General features: G+C 39.1%; 1 long non-coding RNA gene across 1 annotated transcript; it reads left to right on the forward strand.

The window, feature by feature from the left end:
* Nucleotides 1–372: 372 nt before the first annotated feature.
* LOC111825842 lies at nt 373–1,839 on the forward strand. The gene is made up of 2 exons (XR_002829036.1): nt 373–879; nt 1,366–1,839. It is a non-coding gene; the product is annotated as an uncharacterized LOC111825842 (long non-coding RNA).
* Nucleotides 1,840–6,275: the final 4,436 nt, after the last annotated feature.

The following is a 6,275-nucleotide window of genomic DNA, read 5'->3' on the forward strand; positions in this document are numbered from 1 at the left end:
TCAAAACTGTTCAATATTGGGTACAGCCTACAAAGAAAACCATCAAGGCAAAGAAGCAGAGATGCCTACTTTGGATAAAGTGGTCAGTTGGTGAAGTAATAATTAAGTTGAAGTTTAAAGGATGAAAATGAGTCAGCCATGCAAAAAACAGACCACCACAGTCAGAAAGAAGAGTGAGGAAAAGCTGTGGAGCCAGGAAAAGGTGAAGTATACAGCAGGAACATAAAGGCCAGTTGGGCTGAGGTGTAATGAACAAGGATGAGGATAGACAGGGGTTGTGAAGAGATGAAGGTAAAAGTCTATCTAGGGTAGAACCTTGAATAATTAAATTATGAACTTGGATTGTTTTTCAGGGCAATGGAAAGCCATCAGCATGATTTTATGACCAATGCTTTAGCAAGTTCACTTTAGATGCAGTGCATAAAATGCACTGAGAGTGGGTAGGAGTGGAAACGTCTATTTTACCTATTCATATTGTTAATGTGGTCACACAGTTTCGATATACCTCCAAAGCAATGACAATAACTCATTTAGCAAAGACTTACCTAATAGAAAAGACAGAAAAGGGGAGATTTTAATTAGGAAGTTATTACAAAAATCCAGTTATAGATGAGAATAGTTTGGACCAAATGGAGAGAATTAAGCAGATTTGTGGTGTGTTTTGGAAACATAATGAATAGAAGTTTAGTGGTGGGTTGGCTGTGGAGTATAATTAAAGAGCCCTCAGAATTATTAGCAATCTTATATCTGTTGCAACTATGTTAAAGATGTGAAAGTATTTTTCCTAGATGGGGAAGACTAGCAAAAAAAGCAATGGGAGAGGAGAACCACAACTTTCATCTTGGACACGGAAGCTGTTTGAAGGACAAACAAGTAAAGGTATAATAATCAACTGTAGGGTCCAAAAGTATTGGCTTGAGACATAAATTTGAAGATCTGATCATTTAGACCAAGAGTTAACACATGACTACATGTGGGCCAAAGTTAAACACTGGTCTGTTTTTGTACAACCTAAAAAGTTTTGAATACTTCTTTATGTTTAAATTGTTGAAAAAATTCAAAACAAGAAGAATATTTTATGATACATAAAATTTATAGAAAACTCAAATTTCAGTGTCCATAAATAAAGCTCTATTGGAACCCAGCCACATTTATTTGTTTATGTATTATCTATGGCTACTTTCATGCTACAATGGCAGAGTTGAGTAGTTGTGACAAAGACCATATGGCCTGCAAAATAAAAAAAAACATTTACTATCTGGTTATTTACAGAAAACATTTGCCTACTGCTAATTTATATCATATTAAATTTATGGGAGTGGGTAGTAGAAATCCTAGAAAATTTTACTTTGCCTTTGCATCCAGCTACACAGATATCCCAGAAGAATGTGGGAACCTGGAGAGAGGACCATCCATTCACTTGCCTGCTGTGAGTTCCACTTGTGGACTCTCTAGGGAAGGAATAACATCAGAAGAGAATGATGAATTGGAAGAGCCAGACAGGGTTCCTGCATTGCAAGCTCCAAATTAACTGTACAGTGAACAGATTTGCAAAGGAAAAACAACACACATGGGAAAAGGGCCTTCTGTTTATTTTTTCTTCTTATTAATTTACCACAACCACCGTCAAGTGTCCCAGTTTCTGTCTGGGAAGAGAGGCTGGCAGGGCCAGTAATCAAAGAGCAGCTGGAAAACCCCAAGAAATTATGGAACCCTCATAAAAGAATCAAAGGACAATGTTTTTCAAACCACTTGAAAAACTGAAGAGTCCATTCTGGTCATGTTATTGTGTTTTTCGTGATGTGTTAACAACTGTAATAAAGGACATTGCCGATTGTGGACTGTGTGGAATGTTTTCAATGAAATTCCAGGCTCCTACATGATAGGATTCACAGGACCTTTTAGGGAAGCCCATGCTTTAACATGAAAATAATTGCCATGATGTATCTTAACTAGATAAACCTTCAGTAGAATTTCAAACAAGTGAATATTTATAATAGAGTAATAGAGTATACAACCTATTGCTTGTTAAATACATTTACACTTATCTTTTATGTGATCTACACAAATTGTCAGTATTGATTATGCAGTTCCTGTATGTGCCAGAAGCAATGATAATAACTCTTTTTGGAATAGTTTAGCTAATAGAAGAGAGAAAAGAGGAGGTTACAGTTATTTACCTCAGGACTGCAACTTGAGAGTGAAGGGCACGGAAACCACTAAGTCTTTAAAAATAAACATTTATTTCAATTTATCCACCAGGCATTTGAGCATAGGTGGTATTTTATTAGTGTTTTTAAATATTGACTGTGACGCAAAGAAGGCTAGAAGATGCCACATCCATTCATATTTTTTTCTAGAATTCTTACTGCTTCTAATTGTGGTAAACCAACTTCATTTGACCGGTCATGCCTGCTTACAATGACTTGTCAGCTTTTCCATTTGCTGGTCACTTAAGTTAAGTGTATCCATCTATTTACTTACTTCCAAAATTGCCAAAAACTACAGTGAAGAAAAACATTATCCAAGCCATTATATGTTGAGCTATTATTATGAAAAACCTGGCATTTATGTATAAATAGTTCCAGGTGTAGAACTATATATTAAAGGCATATATTTAAGTTTATGGAATCTCCCTTCCAGACAATTTTATCATTAAATAAGCTCATAAAATTGTTTTGTCATAATAGGTATGACAATGTAATAATTTATTTATCTGTATGTATATGTACACACACATGCATGTATCATGCACACACTCACACACATCAGCCATTCTATAAATTTCTTAAGGCAGTGGCTATTCAATAAATGTCAGAAGAAAGAAATACAGAGATAGTCACACATATGTGGTAGCTCTGACCTTGACCAATTTTACCTTACAGTGGTCATGACCCTATCTTATTTTATTTAGAGGGCACCAGTGGTGTTAACAGAGCACCTTACATATACTAAACACCCAACAAATGCAGCAGAATGAAGAATAAAGTCAATGGTACCATTTTATTTTTCAATCCCTTAGGGCATGGCACAATGTTAAATAAATACCAGGTCGCTTTTAGATGAAAATAATAGCATTTTATAGTTTACAATATGCTCTTCTATCTAGTTTCTCATTTAATCCTTAATACCACCTCACCAACTAAATTTTCTTATTCACAATTTAAGATGAAAAAATTAAGCACAGAGAAGTTAAATGATTTATTTGGGATATCAAAAAATGTCATCACATTGAAATACAAAATCTTTATCTCTTTGCACCATTCATTTCTGTGGAGTGTTGTTGATAAGTCAAAAGCCTGGCTGGCTGGCATTTGCAAGTGGGTGTACCAGGATACACTCTTGAATGTCGAACCTCAGGTACTTCATGGACAATTTGTATGTCACCATTTTAGATCAGCACTTATGGCGTCTTTATCTACAACCCCCCCCCCCCCTTTAATCTTTGTAAGCTTAAGGGCTGAGTATTTTCCTTGTGAAAATTTACTAAAATGAGAAACGTCCCAGACTCTGCGTCTGATATGACCTCAAAGAACTACTCAAGTCCCCAAATATTTCAAGTCAGACCATTGCTCTTCTCATCTCACATAGAGTTTGTTTGAAAGTCCAACTTATTCAATTGAAAGTTTTAATAAGTGATTGTTTGTATTGATACCTTCATGCTGCCAGTCACTTATCTTCCTTTCTTCTTTTATTTATTTATTTTTCCATTAGCTCCTTAAAAAAAAAAGATCTAGTTTAAAGAGAGGATTATTTTTTCTTGTTTGGTTTTTGGTATTGAGTTTCAGTGTCAGTCCTGTAAAGATTTAGACTAAAAGGCATACATGCACAAAAATATAACCCACACTCCCAAAGCTACAATTGACAAAAACACTTTTGGAGAGGAAAAGGGGAGAGAAGATCTTTGTTAATTTTTGACGGGGTTGGAGCCCAGCCATAAATAACACTTTCTACCCCTTTATTTTGACCCAATGCAAATCACCTAGCCTGGCTCCATCTCAGTTTCTTTACCCTAGATTATGGGCATGATGATGAGTAGCTTTGAGGGTGCTGAGAGGATGGATATAAGCATAATTTAAACTCTGGAGCACTTTCATAATTGACAGGTAACAATATTCACTCAAACATAAAAATAAGTCATTAAATGTCATCAAAGAGAAAGGCAAATGCCCAGGGTTCATCTCTGCTCCACTGTTGCTGGGGAAAGAGGCTCTTTGTTCCTTTAAGAGCTCTCAGACACATCTCCCATCACATCCTAAAAGCCTTCCTGGTTGTGCAGCTTAGGTGCATCCGGTAGCACAGCCGTGTTCCGATCTTCCTGGCAGATGTCATAATTTACTGTCACCCTCATGCAGGAATGTGGTGCAAGGGGCCCCCATACTGGCTCTGTGATCCATTGCCTGACAAGTGCCGGGTGTCAACCTCAGGCAGGCAGAGCGGAGGTGGAACGCCGTTTACCTGATAGTGCCTGTGATAAAGCGGGCAATTAGATGCACTTGGAAAATCCTGGCTGCAATCTGGCTGGCATTTAAGAAACATAACAGCCAAGCCAGGCTTCATAAGAGCTAATGGGAAAGATTAAGTCTTTCAAGATCTACCTTGATCTCTAAGGGACTCAGGAACACAGGATTCTGTAGCTTTATCTCTTTTTGAGTCTCCCCCACCTTCACTCTATTTCCTGAGATGGGAGTAAGGAGGAAAGAGCCTTAAGGCAGCGGTTCTCAACCTGTGGGTCGGGACCCCTTTGGGGGTTGATCGACCCTTTCACAGGGGTCGCCTAAGACCATCAGAAAACACATATATAATTACATATTGCTTTTGTGATTAATCACTATGCTTTAATTAGGTTCAATTTGTAACACTGAAATTGGGGGTCACTACAACATGAGGAACTGTATTAAAGGGTCGCGGCATTAGGAAGGTTGAGAACCACTGTCTTAAGGTTTCAAGTTTTGTTTTTTTATCTCAGAGTCATATATTATTTATTTAGTCCTCAAACCTCTCTCTCTCTCTCTCTCTCTCTCTCTCTCTCTCTCTCTCTCTCCCACGCACACACACACACAGTGCTAGGATTTAGTTTGGCACATTCGCTTACATTTTGTCTCTTGCTAGAGTTACTGGAGTTTGATGCCAGCTCAAGAGCATGATTTGTTTGACATTTGACGGCCCCCTCTTCATTTCCTCCTAACTGGATAGCTTCAGCTTGTCAATGATTAATGAGTCTGGGAGGTGAGCGACAGTTATCTTAAGGGCTCTCAAAAGTTTGCTTCAAGAGGCTAGCCAAAATCTCCTGCTGCATTAACTGCAGTTAGATTTCCTGTTGATAACAGCCCATGGAAAATCACCACACCCCCCTCCCCAAGCTGCCATGAGCAAAGACTGTTTATCAGCCAACAGCGTGCATGTTCTCCCTGTCGCCCTGTGCGTTTGCCATTTCCCTTCAGGCTGATAAACGTGTTACCTGTGAGAAGTCGGAAGTGCATTGTGAGTCTGTCCAACACTGGGCCTCATTTGGCTGTGGAAGTTTTCTGAAATTGAAAAGTCAGGACTGATGTGGAAAATGGGCTCACAGACAGTGGGACAGGAAACTGATTGCTTCCCCAAGGCTAGCTGAGTGGAAAAGGTGGGAGGAAGGAACAGAGTGTTCTCTGTGTGGTTGGAATTCCCCTCTAACGTCATAAGGGATGATGAAGCCTCTGGTTTTTATTTTTTATATTTTATTTTGCACCTAGAATAATACACTTGCAGAAAAGAGACAGAGGTGCCCACATGAGGTTTTTTCCTCTCTAAATCGTGATGACTTCTATGCCAAACTGAAGGCTACCAAGGAATGCTGGTGGGTGGATGGTGGGAACTATTTGGGTTTGGGCCTGATTATACGGAGGCCATAGGGATGCCTTATAAGGTACCCCTTCATTGGGGGTGGGAATAATTGGGTCTGCTCCCCAAGTTTTGAAAGGATGTCTGGGATTCTGGGCAAATACAGTCTCAGTCTCTTTAATGAGCCAATAGGTTTGTTTTAGTTGTTGAGGTCAGGGAGGGGGAAGCCACATAGGAAAGCAGAGTTCTGCAGACTGAGGTAGGGTGATGATGGAGTGCTCTTCACCCATGTGTATATCCGTCCCTTCTGTCATCCTGTGATGGTGCCAAAGTAGACCAAGTTATGTTTTCCTTATGATGCCATTTCACTGGCTTGAAGCCCACCTCAGTTATCATCTTTAGAGAGTAGACTGGCATGAGCTGTCTGCAATACAGTGTCAAAGGAAGTGACTGAA

This window comes from Myotis lucifugus, unplaced genomic scaffold, assembly GCF_000147115.1.
Source record: "Myotis lucifugus unplaced genomic scaffold, Myoluc2.0 scaffold_42, whole genome shotgun sequence".
Classification (NCBI taxonomy): domain Eukaryota; kingdom Metazoa; phylum Chordata; class Mammalia; order Chiroptera; family Vespertilionidae; genus Myotis; species Myotis lucifugus.